The sequence below is a fragment of the Primulina eburnea genome, chromosome 6, assembly GCF_022965805.1.
Source record: "Primulina eburnea isolate SZY01 chromosome 6, ASM2296580v1, whole genome shotgun sequence".
NCBI lineage: Eukaryota > Viridiplantae > Streptophyta > Magnoliopsida > Lamiales > Gesneriaceae > Primulina > Primulina eburnea.
In genome coordinates, this window is record NC_133106.1 from 24,930,731 (window position 1) to 24,953,068 (window position 22,338).

The following is a 22,338-nucleotide window of genomic DNA, read 5'->3' on the forward strand; positions in this document are numbered from 1 at the left end:
CAATTCCAGTCAATCTCATTCTGAAATTCATAACAATTCCATATTCAGTATGTTTCTTAATCTGACTTCGATTCTACGCTGTCTAACATGTCAAGAACATCATATATGAATTCCATTCAATTCTGTTAATATCATAATTTCAAGACATGTCAAAACGTAATAAAACTTACGTCCTGTAGTAGCCTGCGTTGATAGGAACACAGTACCGAAGTCGGATTTAAAATCTAACGGACGGATTTCTCTTAATTTTTTAGTCGGCGCTCGAGCGGTGCTAAACTACCGCTCGAGCGCGGCATCCTATGTCCAAGCATTTTCATATTGCACATTGGCGCTCGAGCGGTCAAAACCTACCGCTCGGGCGCCACACCTTCTGCCCAAAAAGTATCTTTGATGAACATTGGCGCTCGGGGGGTCAAAAACTACCGCTCGGGTGCCAGACTCTCTGTCCCCTAGTTATGTAATTCATATGCTTGGCCCGATTTTGTCTCGTAATAGCCCTTTAATAATCATATCAATTCAATTGCAATAATCTTCGCTTAACGTGATATAAAAATCTAGGGCATTACATTTCTCCCCCCCTAAGATACGATTTCGTCCTCGAATCACAGGCATTTTATTCGTATCGATCAGAAGTATATATACAAAACTGTATAAGAAATTACATCAACGAAATAACTCTGGGAATTCTTGTCTCATATCCGATTCAGTTTCCCAGGTTGCTTCTTCAGTGCCATGACGAGTCCATTGAACTTTTACAAGTGGAATTGTGTTCATTCTGAGCTGTTTTTCTTTATGATCAATAATCTGAATCGGTTTTTCAACATAGCTCAACGTCTCATCCAGTTCGGCTTCGTCTGGTTGAATAGCATGTGAAGCATCAGGAAGATACTTCCTTAATAACGATACATGAAAGACATCATGTATCCCAGATAATGAAGGCGGTAAAGCGAGTCGATAGGCACGATCTCCTATCTTCTCGAGAATCTCATAAGGCCCAATGTATCTTGGAGACAGTTTCCCTTTCTTGCCAAATCTGACAACTCCTCTGAAAGGTGAGATCTTCAAAAATACTACTCGGTCTCCTACGTCAAATACCAACGGTCTGCGTCGAACATTGGCATATTTGGCATGTCTGTCTTGCGCTGCCTTCATTTTCTTTCGAATTAGCTTCACTTTTTCTGTCATATCTCTGATCATATCTGGTCCAATCTCGGGTACTTCAGAGATATCATCCCAATACAGAGGGGATCTGCATTTCTTTCCGTACAACGCTTCAAATGGTGTCATCTCAATACTCGTCTGATAGCTATTGTTGTACGAAAATTCACAAAGCGGCAATACATCTTGCCAATTAGTGCTGAAATCTAGCACTACTGCTCTCAGCATATCCTCCAGTGTCTGGATAGTCCGCTCTGACTGTCCGTCGGTCTGTGGATGATATGCGGTACTCAAATGTAATTTTGTACCGAGAGCCTGCTGCAAACTCTGCCAGAAGTGCGAAGTAAATCGAGGATCACGATCTGATACAATCGACTTCGGCACTCCATGCAATCTGACTACTTCTCTGACATAGATCTCTGCCATCTGGTCAAATCTGTACGTCATTTTGTACGGAATAAAACATGCGGATTTGGTCAATCTGTCAATCACGACCCAAATCGCATCACAACCTCGGAAGGAACGTGGCAACTGTGTCACAAAATCCATGGAAATGTGATCCCATTTCCATTCAGGAATGGACAAGCTCTGTAATAAACCTCCTGGTTTCTTTCTTTCTGCTTTCACCCGCTGGCAATTCTGACATTTGGAAACAAACTCGGCAATGTCAGTCTTCATTTGTTTCCACCAGAACTGTCTCTTCAAATCATTATACATCTTTCTGCCACCAGGGTGAATACTGAATCGACTGTTGTGCGCTTCTGACAATATCTGTCGTCTCAAATCTGAAATATTCGGCACAACCAGACGATTATTCACATACAAGACGTTATCACGTACTTGATATTCCGATCGATGTCCTGTTCTAACCATCGATATTGATTTTTGTACATTCTGATCAACTTTCTGAGCTGTCTTAATTCTCATAATCAGCTCTGGTTCTACTTGCACCGTATAAAGTCTCAACGGTCTATAATCTGTTTCAAATTCTAATCCAGACAAACAGCAGTCTTCTATCAAATTTGAAACACCAATCGTCGATAAGGATAAAGAACATACATTTCGACTTAGTGCATCAGCTGCTGCATTAGACTTTCCCGGATAGTATTTAATTTCACAATCAAAATCTTTAAGCAAATCAAGCCATCTTCGCTGCCTCATATTCAATTCAGATTGTGAAAACAGATATTTCAAACTCTTATGATCAGAATATATCTCAAACTTTTCACCATAAAGATAGTGTCGCCATATCTTTAATGCAAAGACAATGGCTGCCAATTCTAGGTCATGAATTGGATAACGGGTCTCATGTGGTTTAAGCTGTCTTGAGGCATAAGCGATAACATGCCCTCGTTGCATCAGCACACATCCCAACCCTCTGTGAGAAGCGTCGCAATAAACCACAAAATCACCAGTACCGGATGGAATAGTTAACACCGGTGCACTGGTCAACCTCTTCTTCAACTCCAGAAAACTGGTCTCACATTCTTCAGACCAAACAAATGGAGCATTCTTCTGAGTCAGCTGAGTAATTGGTTTAGCTATACTCGAGAAATCTTTAATGAAACGACGGTAATATCCCGCTAAACCCATGAAACTGCGAATTTCGGGTACTGACGTTGGTCTTGGCCAAGAAATCACGGCTTCCACTTTACTGGGATCAACTGATATCCCATCTCCGGATATAATATGACCCAGAAATACTACCTGTCTTAACCAAAACTCACATTTCGACAGTTTAGCATATAACTTCTCAGCCCTTAAAATTCGCAATACAGTTCTTAAATGCTCAGCATGCTCACTCATATTCTTTGAATAAATCAAAATATCATCGATGAAAATAATCACAAAATCATCGAGATATTTCTGGAAGATACGGTTCATCAATCCCATGAATACAGCTGGAGCATTCGTCAGACCAAACGGCATGACAATAAATTCATAGTGTCCATACCTGGTTCTGAATGCCGTCTTTGAGATATCAGAATCTCTGACTCTCAGCTGATGATATCCCGATCTCAAATCGATCTTGGAATATACTGAAGAACCCTGCAACTGATCGAATAAATCATCTATACGAGGCAAAGGATATTTATTCTTTATCGTTGCCTTGTTCAGTTGCCGGTAGTTGATGCAGAGTCTCATCGAACCATCTTTCTTTCTTACGAATAGTACTGGAGCACCCCAAGGAGACACACTCGGTCTGATGTACCCCTTGGCCAGTAAATCTTCCAGCTGATCTTTCAATTCTTTCAATTCAACTGGTGCCATTCTGTACGGAGCTCTAGAAATCGGTACTGTACCTGGCATCAGTTCAATGCTGAAGTCTATCTCTCTAACTGGAGGTAATCCCGGGATCTCATCTGGGAAGACGTCAGCAAACTCACGTACCACTGGCAGATCTGCCAATGCTGGACTCGACTTCAGTAAATCTACTGAATATACAAGGAATCCTTCTGCTCCTTTCTGTAACAATCGAGTCATAGATAATACGGATATTAAAAGAATTCTCGATCTAGAACCCTTACCGTAAAATTTCCACTCTTCAGCCATATCTGGTCTAAATCTCACTATCTTGTAGAAACAATCAACTATCGCTCTGTACTTGGTCAGCATATCAATACCAATAATACAATCAAAATCGGACAACCCAAGTACGATGTAATCTAACTCAATCTCATGCCCGTCATACTGTAGCATACAATGTTTAACCGAATTCACGGATATCAAACCCGTCCCCAAAGGCGAAGAGACAGACACTACAGTAGCTAAAGACTCTACAGGCAATGCATGACTTAATGCAAATCGTTCAGAAATAAATGTGTGTGAAGCACCGGTATCAATTAATACGTAAGCAGGATAACCGCATAAAGAACAGTTACCTGCCACAACGTCATCTGGTGCTTCCTGGGCCTGCTCTTCTGTCAAAGCGAAGACTCTGGCCTGCTGTCTCGGAGGCTGACCAACTGTCTGGCTTCCTCCTGGCCTCTGCTGGCGCTGGCTGAAATGTATGAACAGCAGCGGATCGTCTCTCAGTCTGTGCTGCTGATCCCGATGACTCGGCCCCCTGAGCTCTCTGTGAACCTCTCTGTGGACACACTTTAGCAAAGTGTCCCGGCTGTTTACAGAAATTGCAACTACCAGTCACCCCCTGGCATTGCTCAGTAGCATGTCTTCCTCCGCAAGTCTTGCAATAAACTCCAGTGTAACTCTGGCTCTGTCTGGAACCACCGGAGCTGGAAGAACTACTGCCAGATTCTTGAATTGTTTTCCCCTGGTTTTGAAAAATTCTTTCTTCCCTCCACTACTGCTGCCACCCTCAAATCTGGGAGGTGGTTGCTGTGGTCTCGGTGCTGGAGGCACAAATGAAGCCTCTTTCTGTCTCATCAGACCGGCTTCTGCTCCCTTAGCTCTGTTCAGGGCATCAGTAAAATTATTCGGTCGCCCTGTGTTCACCAATGTGAAAATGTCGGGGTTCAGGCCATTGATGAACTGGTCAGCAGTAGCTTCTTCGCTGTCAGCCACATGTGGAGCAAATTTCAGCAAGGAGGAGAACTTTGACGCGTACTCCTCTATGTTCATCTGTCCTTGCTTGAGGTTGGCAAACTCCGCCCCCTTGTCCTTCCGGTACGACACTGGAAAGAATCGTTGATAAAATTCAGTTCTAAATATATTCCAGGTAATATTCGTACCTCTATGCTCCATGGCTCTCTTCCTCGTAATCCACCAGTCCTTGGCAACGTCGTGTAACTGGTGTCCAATTAATTTCACCCTCTTCTCATCTGTATACTCCAAGGATTCGAACAGCATCTCAATATCATCAAGCCAACTCTCACACTCTACAGCGTTCTCTGTGCCTTTCAAAGTCGGCGGATGAAATGATTGAAATCATTTCAGTAACGTTTCCATTGGAGTCGGTGTGACATCCATTATAGGATTGGATGTACTTCCCTGTTCTGGTACTCGTTTCGGAGGCATATCTAATAATCAAATAGATTAGTAACAAGTACAACAATTCTGTTTCAATCCTCCTCTGATCATCTTACTGCTGATCTAGAATCAGTACTGATCCAATCTCAATAAAACATATTACTATATCAATCAGATAAACAAGTAACATGTAATAAAGCAGTAAGACATGCTAGCATTCAAAAGCAGGAAAGAAAACCTCAATCTACCCCGCTCACTAGCCTCTTCTATCTCAATCTAAAGGATCTATCGCTCTGATACCACCTGTTGTGGGGACCCGGACGCTAATCATCTTCTTTAATCGTGATTGGGACTAATTAATCAATTATAATAAACATGGTCTAATTTTTTTTTAAATGCGGAAGGTAATGGAATCAAACTCCTATACATATCAGTATAAAAGTATAACTCTAGTAAAATATACAATCATACATATCTCAGGTTCAACAACTAACTATCAAGTGTTTAAACCCTATCTCTAGTCCAAGTCCGTAGTCTCCACTCTAACTCGATCTTTCTTCATCTCTGTGACCCTGAACATGTCCCACCTATTGCCATACACACATACAAACAGACAACAGCCGGATAACTCCGGTGAGATATAAATATCTCAGTATAAACAATGTATTAAATGCAATCATATAAAACATATATAAAAGCATAGTCAAACATCAAAACATGTATCTAGTCTGACTACATGAATCAATGACTCGTGATCTAATCTTATCTTATCTCAAATCTAGGGATCCCAATCTAATTTAGACTTTGGTATGCTGTATCGAGTGTCTACGATAGATGTTGATCTACATCTAAAGTTCTTCAATACACCGTAAGTCTAGAGTCTTATCGGTTCTGAGAAAGACTCGGCGGTTCTGCCCTAGCTAGGCTGATCTGCCCTTGACTCGGACTCTGACTCTGTTCTAAGTCAATAGATTAACATATCAATCTGATAATCTGCAAATATCAATGCAATAACATAAATTATGTGATTTAGGGAAACTCAAGTCAAACCTAACTCGAGTTGTGCAATCCCGAATCAACATTTATTTATACCTTTCTTGCTTTCGATCTGGTACAATCAAAGTCTTGATTCAAAGTCTGTCACTGTTCAATCTGGCAATGACAATACCAATATTCTGTATCAATATTCTAATCAAATCACAATGTCTCTGTTTTATCAAATTTTGACAGTATAACAGTACAATCTTGCGATACTGATAATACTATATCAGTCTATATCAATTCCAAGCATTTACAATGAACCACCGTACAAATCTGATATCAATTCCAGTCAATCTCATTCTGAAATTCATAACAATTTCATATTCAGTCTGTTTCTTAATCTGACTTCGATTCTACGCTGTCTAACATGTCAAGAACATCATATATGAATTGCATTCAATTCTGCTAATATCATAATTTCAAGACATGTCAAAACGTAATAAACTTACGTCCTGTAGTAGCCTGCATTGATAGGAACACAGTACCGAAGTCGGATTTAAAATCTAACGGACGGATTTCTGAAACCTTTCTCGACTTCTTTCCTCGATTTTCTGAGGAATTGCAAGTGATATATATATATATATATATATATATATATATATATATATATATATATATATATATATATATATATATATCCAACTTGCATGTATAAGAAACGTGGCTCGTTTCTCTTAATTTTTTAGTCGGCGCTTGAGCGGTGCTAAACTACCGCTCGAGCGCGGCATCCTCTGTCCAAGCCTTTTCATATTGCACATTGGCGCTCGAGCGGTCAAAACCTACCGCTCGGGCGCCGCACCTTCTGCCCAAAAAGTATCTTTGATGAACATTGGCGCTCGGGCGGTCAAAAACTACCGCTCGGGCGCCAGACTCTCTGTCCCCTAGTTATGTAATTCATATGTTTGGCCCGATTTTGTCTCGTAATAGCCCTTTAATAATCATATCAATTCAATTGCAATAATCTTCGATTAACGTGATATAAAATCTCGGGCATTACAATTAATATACAATTTTTTATCTTTATCACACTCCCTAACCAGCTTATTGCTAGTCCCTAGCAATTTAAGCGTTAATAGCAACACAAAACATATTGATTAATTTAAATAGAAATGTAATCAGAACTATCCAAGTGTTTAAATTAAATTTGAAAACTGTCAAAGTTATATCAAGATCATTATAATTATAATTTATGAAATAATCTTACTGATCAATTCAAAGCTTATTTTCAGGTAGTTAAATCTATACGGCCTTCAGAAATTCTTAGTAAGAGTCTCAACTCTATATTCTCACAGGTTAATAAGTGTTTCAATTTATGAGAATGATTTCTCTCATGGAGTTGGAATACAGATAAATGCTCAAGAAAATGGTTTACAGAATGCAGACACACAAACGAGCCAAAACTAATCAAAAGATAGGAAATCCATTGATTCAAAATCCAGTTATTCTTATTATATATTTTTTCCTATTTTTTTTACATCATGGAATCAGACTAAGTTTATGTTTCTTGACCACATATTTATTTAATTTGTACAATATATTTCTCTCTTTCTTTTTTTTTCTTTTTTTATTTGTATTTTTATGAGAGATAAATGTATCGCAGCATATAACTTAAAAATTACATAAATCTTCAACATCTTTCTTTTTTATTTATTTATTTTTTTTGTAGGAAATATCAATTTTTTTTTTCAAAATAAGAACACAAGATCTAAACAATAGATAGCCTAGCTGATGATCAATAAAGGCTCGCAAGCTGTTTTCTCAATCCTCTCCACTCACTCACAAAATATGTGTGAGTTTAAAAATTTTAGGCACTCTTATCAAGTATATCTTGGACCATATACTTTAATAACTGATTTTATCACAATGGTTAATCATTCAAAAAGATTTCATAAATCATATTTTTATAGTGATCAAAATATTAAAATGGACTTCTTTTTTTTTTTAATTTTTTTTAAATTTTTAAGTTTTTTCTCCCCCAATCAGAATATGACATTGTCCCTAATGTCAAAATAACTATTAATAAAGAATACATAATTAAAGAGATATCACCTGGAATTTTATGGAAGATAACAAACTGAAACAAACGCCAACCAATCCACGATTTTTGAATCAATGATCCAACTTTCTTTTCTTACTGCCTGATTGCGACCAATTGATATTTTTTATCATCAGATCAGGCTTATGAACAAAAGCTTCCAAATCATCAATTAATTGGTCGGCAGTCGAATCACAGATGTGCATCCGTCGTGAATTTTCGAAATGAAATTCTGTTCCACAGCTTTATCAAAAAATATCAACAAACTGTCATAATAATTATTGATATTCAACAAGCCCACAGGTTTATTATGGATATTAAGTTGTGCCCAAGAAACAGTGTGGAAATTTTTTTCTAATGTACCAAAGCCACCTGATAGTGCGATAAAAGCATCAGAATTTTCAATCATTTTGGTCATTCTTTATACATAGAAGAAACATTTAATTCCTCCCCAATCGTAACACCTGTAATATTTCCTTCAGCTAAAGTTGTAGGAATAATACCTAAAACCTGACTACCTCCAAGATGAGCAGATGTTGAAACAGATCTCATTAACCCAATATTACCTCCCCTATATACCAAGTGAATTTTTCTCTCAGCCAATATCTTTCCAAGTTTATTCGCTGCTTCTACAAATACTTCATTTTTTCCAGAACTCGACCCACAAAATACACAAATATTTTTCAATGTTTGTGCAGAGGATGCAACCATGTTTTTACTTTCTTTTTGGTCTGCGAAAATAGAGAAAAAGATGAGAGATTTTTATAGGGGTGATATGTTATCATGACAAAACTATGAGTCATAGCTGTAAGCAGAATAAACAGTAAAAATAATAATGACACACATGCATATAAACAATAGTGTGATTGTGGCTCACAATTTTCCTGTGGTTTTACGTCCAGAAACGGCTTCAACGCCTTCTATGAGTCAAGGATATGTTTCCCATCCAATTTTCTTATAAATTGGAAAACCAGGTCTTTTTTAGTCGGATTCACAAGACTATGAAACTCATCTTGAAATCGTTTTCCATAAACGGAGAAGTTCAATATGCACATGTCCACTAGAATGCGTCTCAAGAGTCAATAAGATGTTATCTAAAGACTCCTTACTCGGCCCATTCTTAATGAAACCAATTTTATCTTCTCTGTTATCGGAAACACATCCCAAAAATCTGCATCGTTTGTCACAAGTACATCTTGCACACTTATGACAACCCCCTAACCTTTTGGCCCTTCGTTTTTTCGTCATAAGTGCTTTTTCCTAATCCAGGAAAATACCGAATGAGCAATGATTGTGGAACTTCTCCTCCTAATCGAACCTTAGCTTCTATTACAAGACGAATATCTTCTGGAATTCTTTTTAGCATTAACAATCTCAATGTTTCACACCTACCTGCATAAATTTTTCTTAGAACATTTTCAGAAACAGAGGGAAAATATTTACAAATTTTTGAGAGATTTTCATCCATTTTGAAAAGAAAAGAAATGATTTTTTTTTGTATCAGCAATTGTGGGAAGCTGATTTAACCGACTATGAGAGTCACGGAGTACCGTTATCCGTCATTTAACCGGGAAAATAAAAAGATGAAGGAAACCTGAAATAAAAACAAACAAAGTTAAATTAAACATAAAAATTTAAGGATCAGAAAGGAAAATAAACTCTTCTTGAAAAATTTCATTTTCAAAAAATTGTTTAAGCCTTTGTCCATTCACTTTAAAAACATCATCATTTTTAGGATTTTTAATATCCACTAGCTCCATAAGGATACACATGCTTTACAACATATGGGCATGTCCATCTTGATCGTAATTTTCCTGGGAATATGTGAAGTCGAGAATTATAAAGCAAAACGTTTTTACCAATCTCACAAGATTTTCTAAGAATTGTTTTATCATGAAATGATTTGATTTTTGCTTTATAAATCCTTGAATTCTCATACGCATCATTTCTGAGTTCATCAAGTTCATTAAGTCGCAATTTGCGCAATTTGTTGCAATCATCCATGATTGAATTAAAAGTTTTGATCGCCCTAATAAGCTTTATGTTCCAATTCCACAGGCAAATGACAATGTTTTCCGTAAACCAACCTATAGGGGAGACATATTCAATGATGTCTCCCTATATTTTGTTCTTATTATATATTTTTTCCTGATTTTTTTTAACATCATAGAATCAGACTAAGTTTATGCTTCTTAACCACATATTTATTTAATTTGTACAATATATTTCTCTCTTTCTTTCTTTTTTTTTCTTTTTTTATTTGTATTTTTATGAGAGCTAAATAAATCGCAGCATATAACTTAAAAATTACATAAATCTTCAACATCTTTCTTTTTTATTTATTTATTTTTTTTGTAGGAAATATCAATTTTTTTTTTCAAAATAAGAACACAAGATCTAAACAATAGATAGCCTAGCTGATGATCAATAAAGGCTCGCAAGCTGTTTGTTGCAATCATACTGCTATTCAATGATGTTTTAAAAGCTTTTCGATATGCCCAAAGTGCATCATTAAGTCGCAGAGACCAATCTTTTCTATTTAAGTTAACAGTTTTTTCCATAATTTTCTTTATCTCCCTATTAGCTAATTCAACTTGTGCATTTGTTCGAGGATGATAAGGAATAGTTACTTTGTGAGTAATACCATATTTTTTCATTAATGAAGCAAATGGTTTATTAACAAAGTGAGTTCCTCCATCACTTATCATGGCTCGAGGAATTCCAAATCTACTAAAAATATTTTCTTTCAAAAATTTGATGACGATTTTATGATCATTTGTTCGACATTGAATTGCCTCTATCCATTTGGAAACATAATCAACTGCAACTAAAATATACGAGTATCCAAACGAAGGTGAAAAGGTCCCATAAAATCAATTCTCCAACAGTCAAAGATTTCAATTTCAATGATAGGATTCAAAGGCATCATGTTTCATTTTGAAATCGCACCCAATTTTTGACAATTTTCACAGATCTTGCAGATTTTGTGGGTGTCTTTAAACAAAATGGGCCAATAAAATCCACACTGCAAGATTTTTGCAGCCGTTTTCTTTGAAGAAAAATGTCCTCTGCATGCTTCTGAATGACAAAATTTAGTGACACTACTTATCTCATTGTCGGGTATGCAACGTCGAAAAATTTGATCTGGACAATACTTGAACATATACGGATCATCCCAATAAATTTTTTTTACCTAATTCAAAAATTTTCTTTTATCTTGGGGACTCCATTGTGGTGACATTTTTCCTGTCACAAGAAATTTACTATGTTAGCAAACCAAGGTGTAGTAGTAACTGAAAATAGATGTTCATCAGGAAAATTATCGTTAATTGGTGTCATTTCACAAGATGATCCTGTTACTAATATCGATAAATGATCGGCTACGACATTCTCGGTCCTTTTTTTTTATCTTTGATCACAATGTCAAATTCTTGGAGCAACAAACTCCATCGTATCAGTCGTGGCTTTGCATCCTGTTTGGTCAACAAATATCTAATAGCAGAATGATCAGTAACCACAATAGTCGTTGATCCAATCAAAGAAGAACGAAATTTATCTAATGCAAATATTACAGCAAGTATTTCTTTTTCAGTTGTGGAGTAATTCATTTGAGCATTGTTTAAAGTTCTACTTGCATAATATATCACGTAAGACTTACCGTTTCTTCTTTGACCTAGTACTGCACCGACTGCATAATCACTCGCATCGCACATGATTTCAAATGGTAAAGACCAATCAGGAGGTTGCATGATAGGAGCTGATGTTAAATGTTGAATGATTTTATCAAAAGCATTTTGAAATTCTTGAGTCCAATCAAATGCAATGTCTTTTGTTAAGAGGTTACAAATGGGTTTAGAGATTGAACTAAAGTTCTTTATAAACCTTCTATAAAATCTAGCATGTCCCAAAAATGAGCGAATTTCTTTAATGGTTTTTGGAGGGGGTAAATTGGCAATGACATCAACTTTGGCTTTATCAACTTCAATTCCATGAGATGACACGACATGTCCCAAAACAATCCCAGAAGTAATCATGTAATGACATTTTTTCCAATTTAAAATAAGACCTTTTTCCTCGCATCTTTTAAAACTTTTTCCAAATTTTCAAAACAATTATCAAATGTATTCCCAAAAACAGTTAAATCATCCATGAAAATCTCCAAACAATTTTCAACCATGTCGATAAAAATGCTTAGCATACATCTTTGAAATGTTGCTGGGGCATTACATAATCCAAATAGCACCTTTCTAAATGCAAATGTTCCAAAAGGACATGTGAATATAGTTTTATCTTGATCTTCGAGTGCAATGAGAATTTGATAATAACCTGAATATCCATCAAGAAAACAGTAGTATGGATGACCCTGCTACTCTTTCTAAAATTTGAGCCAAAAATAGTAATGGAAAATGATCTTTTCTAATGGCATCATCTAATTTCCTATAATCAATACACATCCGCCAACTAGATGGGACTCGACTTGTTAACAATTCACCTTTTTCATTTTTTATCACTGTGATGCCAGATTTTTTTGGAACTACTTGTGTTGGGCTTACCCACTTACTATCAGAAATAGGGTAGATAATCCCAACATCAAGTAGTTTGAGGACTTCAGTTTTCATAACATCTTTCATGTGTGGATTTAATCTCCTTTGTGGTTGTTGAGATGTTTTTGCATTTTCTTCTAAGTGAATTTTGTGTGTGCAAATTAGTGGATTAATGCCCTTGAGATCTTTTAGTGTCCAACCAATTGCATTTTTATGTCTTTTAAGCATATTAACTAATTTACCTTCTTGATCACTTGCTAGTTTGGAAGAAATTACCACCGGATATGTTTCATCTTCTCCAAGAAATGCATACTTCAATTCTTCTGGCAAGGGTTTTAACTCCAATATGGGTGGTTCATCTTTGTTCTCATATTTTGCCTCAAATTCTTTCTCTGATCCTGGTAACGAGTGATACCTGATAAAATCATCAAGATCAATTTCAATATTTTCTTTAACAGTTTCAATTGAACAAATATCTAATTGATCACGAGTACTCCCTTCTTGAATGTTTTCTTCCACAAGAGTTTCAATAAGATTTTCATCTTCACTTTCATCTCCTTTGTCATGTGGTTGTTACAAAGATTAAAAACATTGAGCTCCAAGGTCATGTTACCAAATGACAACTTCATTATTCCATTCCTGCAATTTATAAGAGCATTAGAAGTTGCTAAAAATGGACGACCCAGAATTACAGGAATTGCATTACAAGCTTCGATAAGTTGTGTATCTAAAACTATGAAATCGACAGGATATACAAAGTTATCCACTTGGACCAACACGTCTTCTACCATACATCTTGGCATTTTAACAGATCTATCGGCAAGTAAAAGTGTTACCCAAGTAGATTTTAACTCGCCTAGATTGAGTTCTTGAAACTGAATATTGAAGTAAATTAAAACTAGCTCCAAGAACAAGCAAGGCTTTTTTAATCTTTCGTTCTCCAATAATACATGAAATAGTAGGACAACCAGGGTCTTTGTATTTCAAAGTATTATTATTTTGAATGATTGCACTTACTTGTTCGACTAAAAATGCTTTCTTTCTCACATTCAATTTTCTTTTCAAACTGCACAAGTCTTTCAAAAATTTGGAATATGATGGTACCTATTTTATTGCATCTAATAAAGGAATATTAACTTTTACTTGTTTAAAAATATCATATATATCAGAATTCAAATTTGATTTTTTGTGTATTTTTCAATGCATGAGGGAATGGTGGTGACACTGTCTGTTGAACCTCTTCTTCGCAAGTTATGGTTTCCACATCCTTACCTTTTGGAGTTGATTTATCATCATCTTCACAAGGTTCAGGAATGGATTTTTCCACAACCTTACCACTTCGAAGGGTAATAACAGATTTTACCTGATCCATCGGTTGATTTCCAGAAGTTCCAGTTTGTGAATGATGATCTTTGGGATTAGGCTGTGGTTGTGAAGGAAATTTACCTTTTTCATGAACATTAAGTGCAGATGCAAATTTAGCAAAAGTATCTTTCAAATCTGTCATGGTTTGAGCAGTTTGAGTATTGATAAACTCTTGCTTTGCAATGAAAGAATTAAATAAATCTTCTAAATTCCTTTTCGGTGGAGGAACATAAGGTGCATAATTTTGAAAATTTTGTTGATTTTGAAAATGTGGTTGCGGAAATTGTGCAGCATTATCATTCCTCCAACTAAAATTTTGATGATTTCGCCAACCTGGATTGTAATTTTGAGAAAATGGTTCAAAATTTGGCATTTTGAAATTGTTCAAAACATTGACTTGTTCATGGAGACATTCTTTAAAAGAGGGAAAAGTGGGACAATCTTTTGTAGAATGATCACTTGTATCCCAGATGTGACACGCAATTTCTTGAATAGCTTTTAATTGACCATTTTTTTTTCAATTCAAGTGCCTCAACTTTTCTTGGCAAAAAGTAAATCTAGCTTGGAGATCATGTTCATCTTTGAGGGTGTACATACCTCCACCAGATGTGGGAGATTGAATCTTGTTTGATGGTTCGATTGTACCTATAGTGTCCCAATTTTGAGTATTTTCAGCTAATGAATCGAGATACTCAATTGCCTAATTTGGATCTTTATCTTCAAATGTTCCATTACACATAAATTCAACCATTTGCCTATCTATAGGTGTTAAGCCTTCATAAAATTGAGAAACAACTCTCCAAATTTCAAAACCATGATGTGGACAAAGATTAAGCAATTCTTTGTATCTATCCCAACACTGATAAAAAGTTTCTCCTTGTTTTTTAGTGAAAGTGATGTTTTGCCTTTTGAAAGAATTTGTTCTATTAGATGGAAAAAAAAATTTCAAAAATTGTTGGTGCAATTCATCTCAAGTTCGAATGGATCCCGATCTAAGATTTTGTAGCCACGTTTTAGCTTTATCTTTTAAAGAAAAAGGAAAAAGCTTAAGTCGAATGGTGTTCATGCTATAATTTAGATCATTATATGTGTTGCACACTTCTTCAAACTCTCGTAAATTCATGTATAGATTTTCAGAATCTAAGCCATGAAAATTGGGTAAAAGTTGGATAATACCAGGATTAAAATTGAAATGAGATGCATCATGGGGAAAAACTAGACATGAAGGTGCACTAGTACGTGTAGGATTCATGTGATCTCTAAGTGTTCTTCGTCTATCATGATCATGTTGAGATTCAATTTCATCTTCATTTTCTTGGATGGGTTCTTCCGCCATGTTTTGTAAAAATAAAGGGTTATTTCGAATGAGTCGACCACTAAGTTTACGTGACCAAATGCTCATGCAAATGCAAATGCAAAAGAATAAAAACACACAAAAGCAATAAAAATTCAAATAAAGAAACATAAACTATAAACGAAATTAAATAGACTTTAAATTAAATTATACTTCACCAGCAACGGCGCCAAAAACTTGTTGCGACTTTGATTGTTGCACTCTCAAGAGCAGGTTGTCCACAAGTAGTATAATTCGGTGAGTCCGAATATCGTATCCACAGGGAAGTTAAGGTAATTACAAGTCCACTACAATGCCTTTTTGTTTTTTTTTTTCTTTTAATGGTTTGAATCTTTAATTGGTAATTTTTAATTGTTCAAATTTTAATTTAAGTAGTTGAGATTAAATGATCTACTCTTGGTATTTTAATAAAGTTAACATTAATGAACTTTATTGAAATCCACTTAATAAAATGGTTCCAATATATATTAAATAATCATATTTTTATTATGTTATATATTATTATCTTATAAGTATATAATATATACCAAAATTTGTAAATGTTATCAAGTATTTATTGTGCTATACATATATTTGTAAACACTAAATCAAAGTTCCCACTTTAAGTCGTTGGTAAAACCAAACAAAAATTTAAATGGTTCCAAGAAATTAATATTATGATATTCATATATAATAAATCAAGGCATCCACTTTAAATGGTTGGTAATACCAATCTAACATTTAAATGGTTCCAAAAAATTAATATTATGATATAATCATATAATAAATCAAGGCATCCACTTTAAATGGTTGGTAATACCAAACTAAAATTTAAATGGTTCCAAGAAATTAATATTATGATATAATCATATAATAAATCAAGACATCCACTTTAAATTGTTGGTAATACCAAACTAACATTTAAATGGTTCCAAGAGTTTAGTGTAACATATAGCAACAATAAATCAAAACTCCCACTTATAAGTAGGGTATAATAATAATTAAAGAAATAAATATAAAATAAACAATAAATAATTATTAAATAATATAAAACATAGATTCTTACCTTTAAAAACCTTATTATCATACCAAGAATTTCACCTTTTCATATCAACTTTGGGAAGTTAGCTACTCATTATTCAAAGTGTAAAACTTTGAATATGAATTCAACATACTAATTATATTTAAATGAAGAAAAAAAAGAGAGAAATATTATGAACTCAAAGGTTGTTCATAAAATGAGGGATATCTCAATACATTACAATGCACCCCTATTTATAGCTAAATTTGGGGAGACAACCACAAATAAAATATTATTTTTACACATAAGTCTTCATTGGTATTCCAAGAAATTAATATTTTAATACACATCACTTTTGAAAATCTTCTCATCTGAATTTTCTTCTCCACATAAAAACAAACATGTAGATATCTGAGTTGTTTGAATTGTGGTATTTTTTTAACCATTTGACCAAGTTATTTGAGAGATATGGTAAAAATACTAGAGCATGGTAAAACTGCCACTTCTTTGGTAACTTTTATTGTTGCTTAATTTGATCCCACTTGTGAGAAGATTTTTATCTCATGCTTGCCACCAATATTGTAGATATTAACATCAACTTTATACAGGTCCAAGAATCATCTTAATCTCATTTGCATCGCCAAGTTTATTCTTATTTTATCGAACCTGTAAAAAATAGTAAAAACTTATAATTACATAACAACTTATATTTTATACAATTTATTATAAAACATATAATATTTAAACATTTAATAAAACAAAAACTATATATTTATATTATAAAAAATTTAATTAATATACAATTTTTTTATCTTTATCACTCATGTCTCCCGGAATTTTAAAATATTTATGTCGTTTAGTCTTCTCGGGCAGTGGAGATGATGTCCTGATGACATATGCCCTAGAATTCCAAATGTACGAAACGTTTCATATTCCATGAATATGATAAGTCTGACGCTTCGATATCCATGCACGTCCTTTCACCTACCTGCACAATTTCCAAGATGCCTCCTGACCGTCCGATTCAACTTTAGATCAATGGTTGAGATTAGCTCCCTCCTCCGCCTATATATAATAGCACACCCCCTTCATTTGTCACTTTCCAAAATTCAAATTCTCTCCCACCTCTGCAGCACAGTGCCTCCCCAGCTCCGGCAATCTTCAACCACCGTCACCTTCATATCCAATCTATTCACGTAAGTCCCTTCTTTATTTTCTTAAAAAATTGTCAAACTCTACCTCCTCCACCTCAGGAGCAAATGCACGAGGCTCGCCTGGCTACGAGTCCTCCGTGATGCGCTCCGATTCCCTCTCTTCACGTCTCCTGAAATGTTCTTTCACCCTCTCCTCAAAAAAGCCCAAAACCAAATAGTCAAAACCCTCTTCTGCCGGCCCTTCCCGAGCTTTGAAAAGAGCAAGGCAAGGGCAAAGTCCGAGTCTCCTCCCCACCCTATCTGAGACTCCAGGATTTCCCTATTCGCTTCAATGAGTAGCACTTTGTGCTCGAGAGCGGATGAGGAGCTCAGGACTCTTGGTTCCATCTAGGGATATAAACAAACCAAACCGTTTGTGAGCTATTCGAAGCTCGATTCGATAAAAGCTCGTTTGAGCTCGTTTAATGCGGCTCGATAAGCTAAACAAGCCAAACTCAAGCTTTACAATATTCGGCTCGTTAGCTCGTGAACATGTTCGTTGGTAAGTTCATGAGTAATCTTTTAGATGAAAAAATAATAGTTTTGATATTTGATTTATTGATTTTGCATATTATTTATGAAATATATAGAAAAATCTATTAAATTTATTTATTATAATAAATTTACAAATTTTAATAAAAATAATTAATTTAATGAAAATTTAAATGTATAATTCATATTTATTAAGCTGGTTTAGGCTCGATAAAAGTTTGAATAAACTCGTGAGCCATGCATATATTCGTTAAATAAAGCTCGAGCTCGGCTCGATTATAAACAAACCAAACTCAAACATTCAATAGTTCGGCTCAGCTCGACTCGATTACACCCCTAATTCCATCCACTCTTCTCACCAAATTTTGAAACCTGACCCCTCTGATACTCCGAGACCAAGTGAGAAATGGTCTCCGGTTCCCTGTACCTTCTTTCTACATCGATGTCGTCAAGTTATTTGGTGTACCTGTAAACCAATTTCATCCCAATTCTTTCCGGATTATGGCCTCGGCCTATGTCCTTTTCAAGATGCACAATCTTCTTATTAACCCCCTAGTTCTTCAACATTTCTTCATTTGCAGACTGGGAGATAATGCCTTCTCCCTCTCTGTCGGGCTAAATTCCCGGTTCCCTGATGATATCTCTTCTTCTCTGAAGGGATGGAAAGGAAGATTCTTTTTCATTCACCTCTCGGCCCCTCTTGCTTGCCTAACCGGATTTCTCCCTTCTCTCTCCCTGCAACTTGACCTTCCCCGAGCTTATAAATTCGAAGACCCTTTTCTCTTAAGCCAAACTTTGGTAGAGGGTCACAAATACTCTTCTTACACCCTCATATTGGATGAGAATTTGATTGCCTACGGGTTGAGTGTCCGGGCGGAAGACCCGACTGACCAGATAATTGATGAAGTGGCTGGCTCGGGCGCTCAACTCGGTAACTTTCCTCTTTCCCCTTTCTCTACTTACTTTCAATTTGCACACTTTAACTTTTTATAATTCTATGTCTTCTCATGTTATTGCAGATAATACTAAAATTCAAGAGGCATTTACCATAAAACGGGCGGCCGAGAAAGCGGCCAAGGAAAAGAAAATGGCAGCTCGTCGAGCAGTTGCCGAGAAGAAGGGACTGGCTGAGGAGGAGGTGGCCCGGTTGGTTGAATCTACCCAGGCAAATACTCAACAGGAAAGGAAGGCGTCTCGAGCTGACTCCCAATAAGGCTCTGAGGACCACGTTCCTCTCCTGCAAAAGGAAGAGAAAGGCTGCAACAAGCCCAGAGCTAATTCTGCTGAGAGCAACAGAGAGGGAGACCAGGGCACCTCTCAGACCACCTGATCAACCTCTCCTCAGCAAAATCAGCCACTCCACAATCCCCTTCAATCTGAACAGCCTCTCATTCGGCTGAACTTGTAGAGCCCAAAATCAGTACACGTAAATCTCATGCATTTTTTGTTAAATCTTTTATTTAAATTTAAAATAAGTTTTAGCGGGGAATGATTTATTTAAATGCATTACTTTAAATTATTTATGTTTTTTGATTCACGTTAAAATATTTTATCGAGTTTCATGTTTCAGGCGATTATTAAATGCGGGATCGAGGAGAAGAGACCGGTGATGATTTTTGGTAATTTTAAAACATGGTAATTTATTTTAAGTTAGGATTGGGGTATTTTTTTTAAATTATAAATTTTTAGTATTTTTAAAGTTTAATTGATTTATTTAGTAATTTTAAGATTTTAAAAAACTTTTAAAGTCTAGCTCATGTACATTTTATTTAATTAAGGGATATTAGTAAAGTTAGTGCTTGACTACCATTTAATTAGTGGTTAATTTATAATTAAACAAATTTTATTCCCTAATTAAACCCAACTCACGTACACACACACTAAAAACCATTCACCCTCACACACACATATTTCATTCAAACTTTTATTATTTTTTTGAGAAGAGAAATCTTAGGGTTCTTCTACCTTCAGCAGCCGCCCCCTTCCTCTGAATTCCCAGCAATTTTTCGTCACTTTCGTTGTAAGAAAATAGTGCCACGTTCACCTCGGATCAATCTCGCATCTTTCCGTGCTTCGGTGTCATCGTTCGGTAACGTTAAAGATTTAAAGCATATATATTCTATTATTCCTGCGTCGATCTCGTCATATTATGCTTTGTGCTATTTATTATGCGTAAAAATCCATGTGTGATGTGCAAAGTTTGGGCAGAAAATTGTTGGATCGATTTTTGAAACGTTTTAAGATCTAAAACTCGTAATTTGCTGTCATTTGAATTACTGCGATTTTTTGGTCTAGTTTCTGGGAAAACTTTCAACATATGAAGCGTAGAATTTTTTGATACCTTCTATTTGACCGTAAATTCGAAATATTTGGATAATAAATGAGTGAGTTATGATCGTTTTCGTGGGACTGCTCAAACTGTGACTTTTATGAAAATGTGTTCTTGATGTGTTCTTGAAGTTTTATTGTTGCGGGCTTCGTTGGGGATCGACGAGCGATCGCTGCTGCGTTTAGGTATGTCGAGAATGATGTTGGGATGATTTTTGGTGTTTCGTTTCGTGTCGTTAGGCACTTGGTTGAATTAGAAGTCGTAGGAATTGTTTTGGTGTCAAAGGTCGTGTTCACATTTGGTTGCGTTGTTTGTGATGGTTAGTTGTTTTTGGGCATTTCTTTGAGTTTGAATCAGTGCATAGCATCCTAGGATGGGTCTCGAGGCATTGGTTCATGGTCCGTATGTCGAGTTAAGAGGAATAAGCATTAAGTGTAGTGTTTCTTCGTTGGTTCGCGATTCCAGCACCTACACGGACCTGTAGACGGACCCTAGCATGGGGTCCGAGCACTTTTTCCTCAAAATTAGATTTTCCAGTTGTAACGTCCCAGATTTGATGACTGTCCTCACTGTACCAAGACAAGTCTTTCCAACGTGCTTATGTCCTCACTCACACGCACCCTAGGAAACTTCCGAGGAGGTCACCCATCCCAAAATTGTCCCAAGTCAAGCATGCTTAACTTTGGAGTTCTTATGTGATGAGCTACCGAAAAGAAGATGCACATTCGTGATATGAGTAGTACCAATCAAATATTTTAAGCCCTCTTCAACTGTAGAGTCCATTACATTGAACAGTCTCGGAATCCCTCTCCTTCTGGTGCAAGAACGGTCCATTCATGTTCCCTCCACCTAGAAGCCTGCCAGGAGCCGCTCATTGTCCATGCCACCTCATGGCACTGGCGATCACCCCCGCCCTCTTCGGCCCCGGGCCTCACATGCCCACCAGCTTCCGCTTGATTCGTCCCCGAACCACACCGTACTCGGAGAGGTCGGCTCTGATACCACTTGTAACGTCCCAGATTTGACGACTGTCCTCACTGTACCAAGACAAGTCTTTCCAGCGTGCTTATGTCCTCACTCACACGCACCTTAGGAAACTTCCCAGGAGGTCATCCATCCCAAAATTCCCCCAAGTCATGCATGCTTAACTTTGGAGTTCTTACGTGATGAGCTACCGAAAAGAAGATGCTTGACTCTAAAGTTAAGCGTGCTTGACTTGGGGCAATTATGGGATGGGTGACCTCCTGGGAAGTTTCCCAGGGTGCGTGTGACTGAAGACATAAGCACGCTGGAAAGACCCGTCTTGATACAGTGAGGACAGTCATCGAATCTGGGGCGTTACAAGTGGTATCAGAGCCGACCTCTCTTAGTACTGTGTGGTTCGGGGACGAACCAAGCGGAAGCTGGTGGGCATGTGAGGCTTGGGGCCAAAGAAGGCGGGGGTGATCGCCGGTGCCATGAGGTGGCACGGACAATGAGCGGCTCCTGGCAGGCTTCTAGGTGGAGGGAACATGAATGAACCGTTCTTGCACCGGAAGGAGAGGGATTCCGAGACTGTTTAATGTAATGGACTGTACAGTTGAAGAGGGCTTAAAAGATTTGATTGGTACTACTCATATCACGAAGGTGCATCTTCCTTTCGGTACCTCATCACATAAGAACTCTAAAGTTAAGCGTGCTTGACTTGGGGCAATTATGGGATGGGTGACCTCCTGGGAAGTTTCCCAGGGTGCGTGTGAGTGAGGACATAAGCACGCTGGAAAGACCCGTCTTGATACAGTGAGGAAAGTCGTCGAATCAGAGGCGTTACAGTTTTATTGGTAGATTTACTGATAATATTGAAAATATTCGTATTCTTTTGAGTAATTCAAGATGTAAAGCACTTACTAATTTTAGA

The 22,338-nt window shown here is 36.6% G+C and overlaps 1 pseudogene; it reads right to left on the minus strand.

The window, feature by feature from the left end:
• Positions 1–9,084: 9,084 nt before the first annotated feature.
• Positions 9,085–14,824, minus strand: LOC140835410 (uncharacterized; annotated as a pseudogene).
• Between the last annotated feature and the right edge of the window lie 7,514 nt (positions 14,825–22,338).